The 15,086-nt window shown below is 46.0% G+C and overlaps 1 long non-coding RNA gene across 1 annotated transcript in view; it reads right to left on the reverse strand.

Annotated features, from left to right (window-relative positions):
* Positions 1 to 1,586: 1,586 nt before the first annotated feature.
* Positions 1,587 to 15,086, reverse strand: part of LOC140213085 (uncharacterized) — a 38,384-nt gene continuing 24,884 nt past the window's right edge. The window contains exons 2-3 of the long non-coding RNA XR_011889993.1: positions 11,093 to 11,298; positions 1,587 to 2,061 (exon numbers count right to left, since the gene is read on the reverse strand). This is a non-coding gene — a long non-coding RNA (uncharacterized lncRNA). The remainder of the gene's footprint in view (positions 2,062 to 11,092; positions 11,299 to 15,086) is intronic.

Raw genomic sequence — 15,086 nt, forward strand, 5'->3', positions numbered from 1 at the left:
CATAAAACCTTGCATTCTTCACTGTTAAGGCAGCAAGCAGCTTTTTTTTTTTTTACACACATACTATTTTGAATATTGTAACTAGAATGATGGCGTCCTATTAGAGAAGACGACGCGAAAAGTGGGCAGGAACTATTGGCTATACATTACGAAAACAACACAGATTAGCTCCCAGCATCAGTTAGTCTGAAGCTAGCATAAACGCCGCACGGAGAGATTACACAAGTGCGCGGTCAAACTTCCAGGTTGAGCCTCCACAACGTTAATATACTGGGCTCGTTTCGGCACTAGCACGTTTGAGTGAATGCAATTTTTACGAATGCAGTGAATTATGTTAATTAAAAGGTGTCCTATGCTGGTGTTAACTTTAGAATATTGAAGCGTTAGTAGACACAGTGGAGACTGCATAATGATCAGTAGCTCTAATGCAGGCGCGGGAGTTTAAATATAATTACCTTGCGTGGGTATTGCGGTCTTGAACCGTCGCTTGAAGCTAACAAGCAAAATCAGTTTCTTTCAAGTGTGGGTAGGGTTGCTCAAGACGAGCAAAATAAGAAATTCTACAAATGTGCTGGCAAAGCGCCACCGGCTTCTTATTCAAACGGTCCTTCTGCAGTCAATGCAGTTCTTTCGCAACGACAGACGCTTGAGAAACCATTTCTCGTGGGTTGCCACAGACTGCACCGCCGTGTCATTTATTCCCAATCTTTTCTCTGAAATCTGCGTCAGACATTGAGATAAAGGCTAAAACAAAACAAAACAAGAACCAAAAGAACGCAGGGAATTTGAATTTGAACGAAGGAGCTACAGTAACAAGAACGAAAACGTATAGAGTTGCACCAGTCGTAGATTTTTGTTAACACTACACGAGGTAATTAGAAGACTGTGTGCAAAATACCAGATTCATTAGATCTGATTGCTCGCATGCGAGCACACTACCTTATACCCGCCGTGGTTGCTCGGTGGCTATGGTATTAGGCTGCTGAGCACGAGGTCGCGGGATCGAATCGTGGCCACGGCGGCCGCATTTCAATGGGGGCGAAATGCGAAAACACCTGTGTACTTAGCTTTAGGTGCACGTTAAAGAACCCCAGGTGGTCGAAATTTCCGGAGTCCGCCACTACGGCGTGCCTCATAATCAGAAAGTGGTTTTGGCACGTAAAACCCCATAATTTCATTTTCACACTACCTTATAAATTTGAATGGTAAAGTAATAATAGCAGAAATATATGTGGCCGCCGCGGCCGGGATTGAATGAGGTCGCGGGTTCGATCCCGCGACCGCTGCAGCCACATTCCGACAGGGACACAATGGAACAACGCTCATGTACAATGCATGTTATGTTGATGCATGTTAGAGGACCTCAGTGGGTCATAATTAATCCGGAGTCCCCACTATGGCGTGTGTCATATAGTCAGATCAGGGTTTTGGCTTGTAATATCGCACAATTTATTTTAAAACTTGAAGTGATGGAGAAGAAAGAAAAAAAGGAGTGATTTCTTTGCACTTTTCTGGAAGTACGACTCAGTGATGTGCTCCTGCGCACGACGGGTAGCCCGAATATTGCTCAAACCTGAGTTGTTCACGTATCAACTGTTGCTGCAACACATATTCCACGCAACAATTTCACCGGACCCCGCCTGCACCGACCAAACTATGCGGCCAATATCATCTAGCGAACATTCTCACCTACAATTATATATTGTACTCCAAAGGGCGTGCCCCTGCTGAAACAGATCTGCACGCCACCTCTAACGCATTCGTTGAAGCACTTGCTGAGCTTGTGTGAGTTGAAACATTGCCGGTACTATTTATTGCACTGTCTCTTGCACAAATCGTGCTTGATGCACTTGTAGCCAGCAGTAATTTGAGCGTTTACTGTGTCTGTTGTAGGCACGAAGCATTTCTTCATTTGAAGGGCATAATGCACAGGCATTGAGACCAGCGTGCTCGGGATATCTACGAGATCATGGCCAGTCACTGACAAGGGCCGTCATGCGCCAACAAATCTTAAGAGGAAACTTTTGATAGGGACCATCTTCGATTTCCCTATTCAAATACCTGTAAAACGCAAAAATGATTTTATAAGACAACCGCTTGACCCATTTAAATGAAATTCGTTGCATTTAAGAGGCAAAGTTAAATTCAAGTGACTATCAACAACAAAATTCTGATTTAAGGCGCGAAATGTTTTACAATAATTGCCGAAAATCGTCAAATTAAAAAAAATGTTCGAGCGAATAGTTTACGAACCCGGAAGTCTACACCAAAAACAGATATCGCAGTTCTCTGAACTTCATCTGTTAAAACATTTATAACGGAAAATTTTGATATATACATTTACAACTAAGATAAAGCTGCTACGATATCAAAGAGGGTTTTGCAAAAGATCCACTCACAAATTAGTGGCACATTTCAGAGTGGTGTATATTACATCAATTTTGTCCACTTTAGAGGCATTATTAGATTTAGTTTACAGAATTGTGATATCTTTTCTAATGCTGAGTCACAGAGCTTAAACTTATGCTTGAGTTTTCTCTTTCAGTCTTGAAGTCATCAAGAATATTTCGGAAAAAAGAAGTTGACGCTCTAACTCAAAAATCCGCTTTCTATAGTCACTGAACTTTAACTTTTCCTTTTAAATGCCACAACTGTAATCAAATTCAGCGCAGTGACTGCCAGAAAAAGTAGTTTCTTTGTTCTCATTTGTCTAGATAACCGGTGGCGAGATAAAACTTCCACTTCAGTTGTGCTCACAACAACGAGATTCATTATCTGCGTCGTTGAGTGAAAAGACGCTCCTGTTCTTACTTCCCAAGGAGTACTTGCAGTAGGCGTGACAATCTTTAATGCGGTAGCATTATAGGCGGACCTCACCCATTTTGTAGGTTTTCGTCTGATGAAAATTATGGGCCGATCCCGCAGGCAGTGGAGTTTAACACCGCGTCTCAAAGCACTACGGTCGCGAGAAAAGAATGTGAGAAACTGGCACGAAAAAAGCATGCGTGGAATCGTGGCCTAACGGTTAGAGTATTGCACTGCTGTGCTGTAAGAGAGCTAGGCTCAAACCCACCATCGGTCATGCATTCGGAGGTATCCGACAAAAAAAATCGAGGTGCGTTGCGCTTACACCGAGCGCCCGTCTCTGTGTGCACGAAATCGCAAGTTTGTATGAGGCACGAGGTATAGAAACGTCACTTTAGTAAATGACAGTGTGCAAGGTCGCCTGTGACGCACCCGCGTGCTGCGGTCCTGACGTCACAATCATCACATTATAAGTATGATATTATAAGTATGATAGCAGTGCTAAGTACTGGCCTATCTTTCTAATGTTGCTCTGTGTTTTCCCTGAATTTTCTATCTACCCTATCTTCTTCAGCGTAAATATGGTCAAACCATAAAGGCCAACGTTCTTCCTTGAGCGAATCCGCACTAAACTGTACCAGTTTTAGGCGCGAGCAGTTGGAACGAGCGCAATGGGTTTCACTTCGCCCTTTTTTTTTTCTCTTTACGCATTGTTACTGCACCCTTCATTGCTCTACGCTAACTTGGTTCGTTTTTCTTTTTGTTACAAGCTTTATTGTCACGCATTTTTCGTTGTACTGCGTGTGCATTAGAAGGCCTCAATTTGTCTAATTTACGACATGAAAGGGATTAGATACCCAGATCCCACGAACCACTGATTGATCTGAACTTGCCTAAGACGACCTTGTCCTCACAAATATATATATATATATATATATATATATATATATATATATATATATATATATATATATATATATATATATATATATATATATGTGTGTGTGTGTGTGTGTGAAGGAAGTAGTCCTTTGGATACAGTGCAGGCGCATGTAAAAAATGCAAAAACACACACTTAATTTCGGCGTTTCGGCCGGAGTCCGCCCTTCATATATACAGGGTGTCCCAAGTATCACACACCAAGATTTAAACATATGCAAATGTCACGTAGCTCGACAGAACAAAAGTAATGTTGTTTGCTGTCGCTTGGAGATATCCAGATTAGTTTTTTGCATCCCGCTTAATTACATAATTATTGTAAGCTAATTTATTAACTTCTCAAATATTCTAATTAGATTGAACGCGTCAATGAGAAAATTGTAGAGCTACATGAAAAACTCCCGATACAGTTTTCTGTGGCTCAATACGTGCTACATAAAAGTGTTTCTTTTTTTTTTTGCTGTTGTTGAGCGTGAAAGGAGGCCCCGAATATACGCAATATTACTTCAAGAATGACCGCTCGAGGAGCTCGAGGTAACTCTTGTTATCGTCATCACCGAGTGGATTAATGCAACCACGTAGAGATATACGCGAGATATCGGAAGGTAGAAGCGACAAAAACAAAGAATTTGGAAAAAATAAAAAGTATCGGGATACAGGAATAAAACATTGAGCATGTTTAAATTAGTGGTGCGAAAATTGGATTGAACGGCTGTTTCTATTGTATTTTAAGACATTGCGCTTACCGCGGTGTTGTCAATGGCAGCATCAGCGCAACTCCGTTTAAGATCGACTGCTTCGTTAATCCACCGATGTTGCTGCACTTCCGGATTTCCCGCTAGCACCATATAATACGCAGCACCCGCGCTATAAGATGGCCGCTCCTGCCACCCACAGAACTGAGAGAGCTGATATATTGTTGGACATCAGCATCATCTTCAACGTCAAGTGCGCACCCTCACCACGACCACGACAGCCTCTTTATGTAGCAGCTGTGGCACGACACTGCGGCTTTTGTTGACACATGCGGCTTCCACACCGTTGTCGAAGTCGATTAACATTGTTTAGGAAGCTTGGCACGAAAAGTAGTTCAGAACATTTGTCAGCAACAAGTGACTAAGTGAGAGGGGGAAGCGTATAGGAATAATTTTGAATTGTAAATTATAATGGGTTACCCTATTCGGACAAGAAAACAATTATTGACAGCAATAGGAAAAGTTTATGGTTCCATGTAAGGTGCAGTTGTTGTTATGCTTGCTTCATTATTCTTTCTTGTGCGCAATTAGTTGATGGCACATATAAAGTTTTGAGAAGTCCTCCGGGCATTTGAAAAGATGCGCGCACACGTCATGTCTGTTATTATTTCTTATAGTAGGCTTTCAGGTGCACTTGCACTCACTTTTATCGCAAACATTTTGATATTTTTTGTCAGGGAACATGTGCTGAAATTTTGTTTGATCTATCAACGACTGCTTTTGTGCTCCGGTACGCCGGTACGTCTGATGAGCCTCTGCAGAAAAGCGAACAAGACCGTAGCTCTGTCAATGTAGTGTTCGTCTTAGGATCGAAAGGTCCATGATTCAGTCGAACTTAACATACTTTTTTTTAGGTCGCGTATATATGTGCGTGTTTATGGTATCTGGTTATGTGTTCCTTATATTACACGTGCGTGTGTGTGGGCGGGTGCAGTTGTATGATTGCATCTGTTGTGCCGAGCAGCATGCAAGCATGACGTCATTTCTTTTTCTTCTCTATTCTGGATGTGACATCACACTAGGTTCCGATCCACCAGAAGCATTCCCCAGTCTCAGAGATGGCGCCAGGGTAAACGACCCGCATTTTATTGCTCTATGGGATTCTACGGAAGCTTCGCTTACCGCATACTTTGCCGATGTGGCTTAGTCGGAAGAGCGTTAGTCGAGAAAGCTACAGATTTGGGGATCAACCGGTGTAAATATGTCAGTAGTTGTGCTCACGTTCAGTATATATTCATGGGCCGTGTGTGCATCAAGTTCGTGTTCATATGTGCGGATCCTGTTCACACGTTGTACGCGCATTCACGTGCCGAAGGCAACAAAATATAATTGCGTAAGTATAAACAACAGAAAACCACGAATAGAACACGTGTGCGGCCGAAGGGGTACTAAAGTGGTTCTCTGTGCCGAATAGCGTGCAGTAATTCAAGTGGGAAGCCATCAAAGCCTGGTATATCTTTAATTTTGCCTTAGATGACAGAAAGCCCCGGCACTGCCACAATGCATTGGTCGCTGATGCAGCAACTTCGTTAATTTCTCTGTGTGGGAAGCCGTCGTTATATCGGCCGCAAAACTAACATCAACTACACTTGTATTTGTGGATTATCTAAATGAGACAACCGTCCATCATTATTTGCTAATGCTAACCTGTGTCAGCGGGTTTCATTCGTGGTTTAATGGCTCTGGATTTCTTGATGCTGAATTTAAGCTGTTCTTACATGATCAATGGTAAATGTTCGAAACAGAATTTTAAGCTATTATCATGAGGTCTTTCTCGTCAATGCCGTACACAAACATGATAGTGTCGTCTACATTCCGTACCATAGACAAATGATAGTTAATGACGGCAGTAATCGTTAATCAAGGTATTAAAAATAAACGGTGCTAAGGCCCTTTTCTGGGGCAAGTTACAAAACAATTTGCTTGATTAAAGACAAATTACTTCCCATAGCTTGAGGCAGTTTTCTGTCACCACGTAAACGTGCAATTTACTACTATAATAATTTAACCAGTCGAATGCTTCGCAGTAGTCTGCGTATAAGCTTAGGCGTGACTGAGTAGAAATATAAAAGCCGAGTGAGTGGCAGGAAGCCGAGAGGGGGAAAGGGTTGGAGAGTTGACGATCCAGCGAGATTACCAAAGTTCTGCAAAGCCGCACGGCCTGCTTGCCTCGCAGTGCACCCGAGTGGAATGCCGCGTTGGATGCGCGCCGTGACTCAGAACTGCTCGCCAAGCGCTGACTCAAATAAAATTTGCGCGGATTGCGAATTGCGTGACGTCAACGCTGCGAGTGGGGCTCAACCCACGCGAGAATGTACTCGTGGTCACTGCAGCGCTCTGTTGGGGATGCGATGAGACGACGCGGGGGACGAGCGTCGCTCGAGACAGGGACAGGCGGTGGATCCCGCTTCCCTTGTTTAGATCTCGTTTGCATGAATTGGATTAGACACGCCGAAGCGCCTTCCTTCCCCATCGAAGCTCGCTCTCTGCACGTTCGGTACGCGGGAAGGCTCCTTTCGCAGGGTGCCAGCGCTGTTAACTTGATATTAAGTCTCCTAGGTAGCAGATAGACACGTTACAACTCTTTAAGCACTTGTGGACAGCTTGAAAGTTTCGCCTGCATCAGTTATCAGCAGAAGTATTTTAAGCCCCTGCCACTTGTTTCGCGTCGCCTTACATTTTTGCTGTTCTTAGTGTTGCTTTCGCTTTTCGTTGGTGCAGTTTAACACCAAAATGATTTCTAAACCATTTTGCCGTAAGTTTGGATGTTGTCTCACACACTGCATGCCTTGCTGCTCCAAACCCGCTTTCGGTGTTAAGCCCCGCTTTTACTCCTGTGTCCATATTTCTGCGTCTGGATGACGCCAGCAGGCACTGCGTAATGTCGTTCAAAAAATCTCGACTCCTTATCCGCCTCGCGAACATTGCGAAAACGAGAAGGGAATAGACAACATTCCGGCAGTGCTGCCGGCGAGCAGTCGGCAGCACCGCCGACTGCTCCACGCTCGATCAAGTGAAGCACTTGTGGCTCTCCTCTCGGGACATCGTCAAGCACCGATCGAAGGTACTCGCATGCGGTGGCGAATAACCCATTTTCAGAATGATTTTCATGGGTACCTCGGGGTGTCCGAGGTACCCATGATCCTACTCAGAATGCTAGCTGCGTCTTCGTCATAAGCTTAGAGTCTGTGGGAAGCCGACGGCTCACATCAAACCCTCGTTTTCAAAAAAGAAAGTAGCAGTTTCGCCCGAAAAACGAAGCATCGATTGCGGTAACGAAGCATCGATTGCGGTAGCAAATTAGTAGACAGCTATACGAAGGAAAAATAGCAGTTTTATCGACCGTATAAGCTTGTAAACATTCGCTTACTAACTAAATTAACAAGCATAGTGCCACGCTCGCACAAGCAAACATGAACACATCTCACTCGATGACCACGTACACTCGCTGTCGAAACGCTGGAGCGAACCAATTCACCTTCATGCTGCCACTCGCTTCAACGCGAACTAAGCGGCAAGAACACAACGCACACGAAGCTATGAGCCCTCGGTGCACCTAGACTCTGTACTCATAGTAGATCGCTTTCAAGGTAGGGCCCGCGCGGCCGCGCCATACGCAGCCGCCGCCGGAGTAGAGCTGCTCCCTCCCTCATCTGCCCTCGGTGCCTTGCGCGCGACGAAAGACGGCACGCTTCCTCCCCGCTTTCCTCGCTTGCGCATGCGAGATTGAGCCACCATCGTCGGCTCACGCTCACACGCTTTCACTCGCACATACCGCACTCGGCGCGCGGCGACGATGTTATCACCCTTGGACTTTATACTGAACATCACAGCGACGGCGACGGCAGAAATGCGCCTGGAGCGTCCATATAATTGCTATCGCAATAATAAGATGAAAGGCCGCTCATACAAACTTATTGCGTGTCTACCTTGAGCTAGCACTGGGCTATCCTTGCTTCAGAACTGTACTTGATGACTACGTTAAATTACCCCGAACGCAATTGGTTCCGCGCGCGTTAGGCGTGAGGCTGTACTGAATTATAATCGCGCAAAACCTAAGTTGTTCTGTGTGTTTTCTTTTCTTTTTTTTGACGTGGCAATAAAGAAATTCGTTTTATGATGTCACCAGACAGAAAATGTGTCACAATTACATTTCCCATCTTAAACTCCAGCTTCAAACAAGTTTTCAGTGAAAGATAAAGATGTTTAGTATACTTCCCCACCTGAAAGTCACGCAGTGCACTTTATTATATTAGGTAGATGCAGGGCCGTTAAAGTTAAATTATAAGAAAGTTTAATAGAAATGCTATCTTAGCTATGAAATACTGTGCACAAGTGGTTTATGCATCTTGGCCGGCACTATTTACGCGAACAAGTAAGTTTACAAATATATAATTAACAAGAACATGCAAATAATGTTCTAATTTAGCGGCTGCAGTATATTCTAATATTAAAAATTTGAAGACAATTGTATTGGAAAATGGCTTCATTTTATTTTATACTTTTATAGAGCGGTAGTATTCCGAGAATCTCATCATTAAATTTCACCCTATGCACGCTAATTTCACATTCAGAGTCAACCCTCTCGACAGACAAAAAAAATAAATAAATAAATAAGAGCGCGAGGTATCCAGGGATCTCACGCGACTGGCGCGCCGTAAGAAGATAGAGGAAAGAAGATACTAGGAGGAAGCGACGCGTGACAAAATTGAAGCCAGAAAAAGCCGGCTCAGCACTGGATCATGCCACGGTATGCTTTGGTACTTTCCATCGCCGCGCTCAGCGCACGCTCATCGGAGAAGACAATGGGGGTGACAGCAACGTGCGACTTATATTTATTTATATATATAATTTATATTTTATTTTATATTGTGCGTGCTGCTGTCTGTTAGGACCTTACCAGGAGTGGGCAACAAAGAAAGTGACTTGCGAATGAAGTAACAATACTGAAACTGTGCACTAACGCATTACATGGACACAGCAGAACTTCGACAGGCAATTAATCCCACTGTCCGATCATGATGAGGCAAATTCCACATGTGAAGGTATTTGTGCGCGGGTAACAAGGCGTGATATCGAAAGCACAATAACCGCTAGTTGATGTTTTATGAGTAGGCGTCAAAGGGGTAGCAGAAGGGACAGAGGGAATCAATCAAGAAATGCAGAATATTCAAGGACCCGACGCGCCACCGTTTTGAAAGAAGCTGGAGGTATAGCGCATGGCGAGGGCGATTGTAGTGAAAAACGCGGTCAAAATGACATAAAGTAAGACGGACAACTTTTCTTTGCACAGCCCCAAAGGCACCTATTTCCCACTGTTCTATATGGATTCCAAACAGAGTATACATGTTAAATCACAGTCCGTATTACTTTTTTGCATGACACTCCCTTGACGTTTCTCGGAGCGGCTGGTGCAGCTAAGGCAACCAATTTTTTTAATGCTTGGAAACAGATGTGCCACGCCAGCTTACTGATTTAAAAAATGTTCAATTCTGTCGCAATTATAGCCAATCACTGAAGTTTAACCTTGCGTGTTTGCACTTGCAGTAGGGTATACAATCACTGCCTTGAAGAAACGAATGAACAGTAGGTAATCGGTGCCCGTGTGATTTTACTCTGTCTTCGTCTTTGTTCCGTGCCAATTAGGTTATCTCTTAGAGCAATAAACCAACTACCCCAGGCTAAAGCGTTGATGGCGCGCATCTTGACCGCGACTCTTCTTTTTGTCTGTCGTTTTTCTAGTCCCATCAGTAAATAGTTGCCTTCTTTTCCTCTATCCTCTCCGCTGTTGTGTATTTCTGTCCTTTTACTCCGCAGCCCCCATCCTCCTCACTACTGACCACCATTCACGTGTCAGCAACCACAGCACGCTTACAGTGAGGTCATGAGTAATTTCCTCACCTCATTTTTATTGGGGAGAAGAGAGGTTTAAAGTATATTTGCCGGGTATTTACATGACGTCTGGCACTGTCGAAGAGCTCTTAAGAGTTCTTGAAGGAGCCTAAACGCGTGGTCCGCGATCCCTTTCAGAATATGTGCGACCTTTTCCACTTCCGGTACTTTCTGGTCAACCTTGCGACAAAGCACAAGCGCGTCCTGAATATATGTCACGTAGGACTCGGTGCAAGTCTGAACTCGGCACGCAAGGTCTTTCTGCGCGGCACACCGGCAGCCAGGAGGCTTGCCAAACCCATCAGTGAGCTTTTGTTTGCACAAGTCCCAACTGGTGAGTTCCTCTTCGTGGGTCTCAAACCTGACGCGTGCTGTTCCCACGAGGTAAAAGATCAGGTTAGTGAGCATGACGGTCAGGTCACAGTGATTGTTCGCGCTCAACCGTTCGTAAAGTTGACGCCAATCTTCAATGTCGGTGCCATCCGTTCCGGAAAATCTGCCAGCATCAAGCGGCTACGCCAGGATGACGGTGGGCGCGGGTGGCGACGTGCCCTAAGCATTCTCGCCTCGAGCTGGCATTGCCGGTGCAGCTAAGGAGCGACTGCTGCGTAAATCCGTCGTGCGTCTGTGAGATGCCCTCAACCTCCACCAAAATGTTACGGGGAGAAAAGAGGTTTAAAATATGTTTACAAGGTACTTACAAGACGTCCAATGGCATACAAGGTGGAAGACAGTCTGCGCGACATCAGCGAGCGTCGTCGTCTTCTGTACTGCCTTCAGCTTCGTATCTGGCAGTGCTTGGCAACAATGCGGACATTCCATGCGCATTTTCGCCATCGTTGTCGGTTTCACCATGGTGTTCCGTGTAAAGTCCAAAGGCGATAATGCTGTCGCCCGGCACCGTGTGCTGTATGTGTGAGTGAAAGGTTGCGAGCGTGAGCCGACAATCGCGGCTCAATCTCGCGCGCGCAAGGAAGGAAAGCGGGGAGGAAACACGCCGTCATTAGTCGCTGCATGGCACCGAGGGAGGGAAGGAAGAGCCCACGAATACCCGCAAAATGCACGTGAATACACGTGAAAGAAGCGCGCGAGTACACGCAAAGTGCCTCGAACGGCCAGTCGCGCGGCAATTTTGCGTGTATTCGCGGGCTGCTTTCATGCTCGGAAAAACACCTTCATGTGGCATACATTGAGCAACATAAAGTTGTACCGGGAGTTTCTTGTATTTCTAGACAATTTTCTCATTGGCTATTTTCATCTAATTATATTTGAGAAGTTGATTAATTAATTTAGACTAACTATAATAATCTGAGCATCTCCAAGGGACGGCTAACAACATTACCTTGGTTCTGCCCAGCTAATTTGCATTTGCATATTTTCAAATCTTGGTGTATGATAGTTTGGACACCCTGTGCAATATATAAATAATATATAATAATACAAAATATATAATGTTTGTATGTGTGTGCGCGCATATCTAATGCAGCCTTACTAGAAAGTCCCATCTATATCCTTTGTGACGCCGGCCTCTAAACACGTTATAGCCTCAAAACTTGGCTTCTGACGATGAATCACGCTTGTGTCATAATATTTAGAAGTGCATATGGAAACCGTAATGCGGGAGCTTCCTTCTTTTCTATTCTCTAGTTCTCTGCTCGTTCTTGCTGTAGTGTTAGCTCTGTCCGATGCTACGCACGAGAGAGAGAGAGCGGTGGTCAACGCACTGCAGACAATCCTAATGGTGGGCTACTATCTGCAGGAAATGAAATAGGATGCTGGCCTCGCGGAATAACCCCATCTCTGCGGTATCCTGTTTGGAGCGGTAGGGTCGCCTTTCCTATGGGGTCGTTGTGCATCCGCTCTGCGTCGTGATACAAGCCTATCAAAATTCAGCCGTAAGCAGCGTGGTAGAAAAATGAAATGGAAAAACTAGATAGGCCCCTGAATGGGGGGAACCGGCTTCAAAGCGGAGCTTTGCAGCCGCGAAGCTCATTAGTACATTATCGGCACAGCCTCAATCGTCCCTTTTTAAACAAAGAAATGAAACCTCACTCGCAAAAGTGCCATGTTCTCTGTTTTTTTTTTTTTTCAAGGGCACCGGGCGCTGGCCGCGTTGACTGTAGCTGCTGGATTTGAGGATGTGCAACGCGCTTTGCTGCCCCAATGAACGCATCCTCCGTTTGCACACTGCGAACGTGGGTGACATACGTAAATTTTTGCTCGGTCTATGACACAGTCACATACGTACATGGCAAAGCGTCGTCATAAGGTTCTGTTCCAGTTGTTACAGCGCAATTCGTTGTTAGCACATCATTCTCGCATTTTAACAAGAACGTATTGCAGCTAACCTGCTTCACTATTCAAGGTTTTATTCACCCCGTCTTGGCGTATGTCCTTTACAGGTCAGAATGATTTCCCTAACTATTTCGCTGTAATGACCATGATAATTGAATTTTGATACATGGCTCGTCAGCGTTCACGCTGACATATTCGCACTTCGTTTATGATTGCACTTTCTATCTTTGTACTAATCAATATTGTGGGTCCTCATCTCCATTTATCACACTTTCACACCATCAAGCAATATGCACACCCCAGTAGGCATAGAGTAGATACCGAAAAAAAAAACCTTTCTGTTATTTTATTTCTGAAGTTTCTGAGTTATGCACAGTCCGTTTTACACTTCCCTTATACAAACATCTTGTAGGCTCTAAGCACGCGTGATTTCATTTGTCATGGCAAAATCTGCTCGATGTAAACATTGTCACAGGCAAAATTATTGTGCTTGGTTAAGTATTTATGTTTCTGCTCAGCGTCCATTTTACCTCTGACTATAATTAATCCCTACGAGAGGAGGTTTTGTGAAACACTCGACATCAATTATTTTCATCGTTTAAGCTAAAATATTCGCTTATTCCGCACACTTTGAGTGGCCCAACGAGGCACCCTGCTCTCTCGATAATTAGAACATAGCGAGTTCATAACTGTAAGTCGTATATGTATTAAATAATTTATTTATTTATGTATTTATTTATTTAGTTATTTATATAGTCAGTCAGTCGGTCGGTCGGTCGGTCGGTCGGTCGGTCGGTCGGTCGGTCGGTCGGTCGGTCGGTCGGTCGGTCGGTCGGTCGGTCGGTCGGTCGGTCGGTCGGTCGGTCGGTCGGTCGGTCGGTCGGTCGGTCGGTCGGTCGGTCGGTCGGTCGGTCGGTCGGTCGGTCGGTCGGTCGGTCGGTCGGTCGGTCGGTCGGTCGGTCGGTCGGTCGGTCGGTCGGTCGGTCGGTCGGTCGGTCGGTCGGTCGGTCGGTCGGTCGGTCGGTCGGTCGGTCGGTCGGTCGGTCGGTCGGTCGGTCGGTCGGTCGGTCGGTCGGTCGGTCGGTCGGTCGGTCGGTCGGTCGGTCGGTCGGTCGGTCGGTCGGTCGGTCGGTCGGTCGGTCGGTCGGTCGGTCGGTCGGTCGGTCGGTCGGTCGGTCGGTCGGTCGGTCGGTCGGTCGGTCGGTCGGTCGGTCGGTCGGTCGGTCGGTCGGTCGGTCGGTCGGTCGGTCGGTCGGTCGGTCGGTCGGTCGGTCGGTCGGTCGGTCGGTCGGTCGGTCGGTCGGTCGGTCGGTCGGTCGGTCGGTCGGTCGGTCGGTCGGTCGGTCGGTCGGTCGGTCGGTCGGTCGGTCGGTCGGTCGGTCGGTCGGTCGGTCGGTCGGTCGGTCGGTCGGTCGGTCGGTCGGTCGGTCGGTCGGTCGGTCGGTCGGTCGGTCGGTCGGTCGGTCGGTCGGTCGGTCGGTCGGTCGGTCGGTCGGTCGGTCGGTCGGTCGGTCGGTCGGTCGGTCGGTCGGTCGGTCGGTCGGTCGGTCGGTCGGTCGGTCGGTCGGTCGGTCGGTCGGTCGGTCGGTCGGTCGGTCGGTCGGTCGGTCGGTCGGTCGGTCGGTTAGTTAGTTAGTTAGTTAGTTAGTTAGTTATAATAATTACATATTTGAATGAAAGTTGATGAGTGCATGAGTACAATTCTCGGTACTAAAAGCTACCAAATATGCCTGATCACCAAGCTATACGGACAAAACGACGGCAATTGCTACGAAATCCCAAGGTCGATGTCAGCTGGACACTGTATTCAGCGCTACGAAACAAATGACGTCCAGTGCACATATTATTTTCCAGTTCCCACAGGTGATGTTACAATCACCTTCGTCTTTATAGAACACATCCTTCTTTGAAGGAGAATTTACATCACCATAAATGCTTTAGGAGGTACAAGCACCTACTATTGACGGGACGTAGCACGCACACCCTTGCAAAAGCACATCTGTACTGTCGCCGTGTGGTCTAGTATTCTGGCCTTCAAAGCAAAAGGATGTTTGCTCGGATGGTAACTCTGGTCACGAAGGACTTTGCCTTTGTTGTTGTCATTATGCTTGGTTGTTTTCAAGTCACGCACACCTGAGGACGCGTGCACAGACATGACTGAAAGGTATATTTGCTGCTAAGAGGACACACATAAAAAGGAACACTTCCACTAATGTACTTCAACAAAAATCAACAAGCTCAAGAAGCAGTTATTTTGGCAAACATAGCCGCTTTATGGGCTCCGTAGCTTATATGCCGCAGTTTACTTACTCTGTTAACAATCGCCCGCGGTATGCCAATTTTTCGCATAGACTATGCACGTTGGCTAAATCTGTAAATAACAATGAGCAAAATATGGCG

This window comes from Dermacentor andersoni, chromosome 1 (assembly GCF_023375885.2).
Source record: "Dermacentor andersoni chromosome 1, qqDerAnde1_hic_scaffold, whole genome shotgun sequence".
NCBI classification, from domain to species: Eukaryota; Metazoa; Arthropoda; class Arachnida; order Ixodida; family Ixodidae; genus Dermacentor; species Dermacentor andersoni.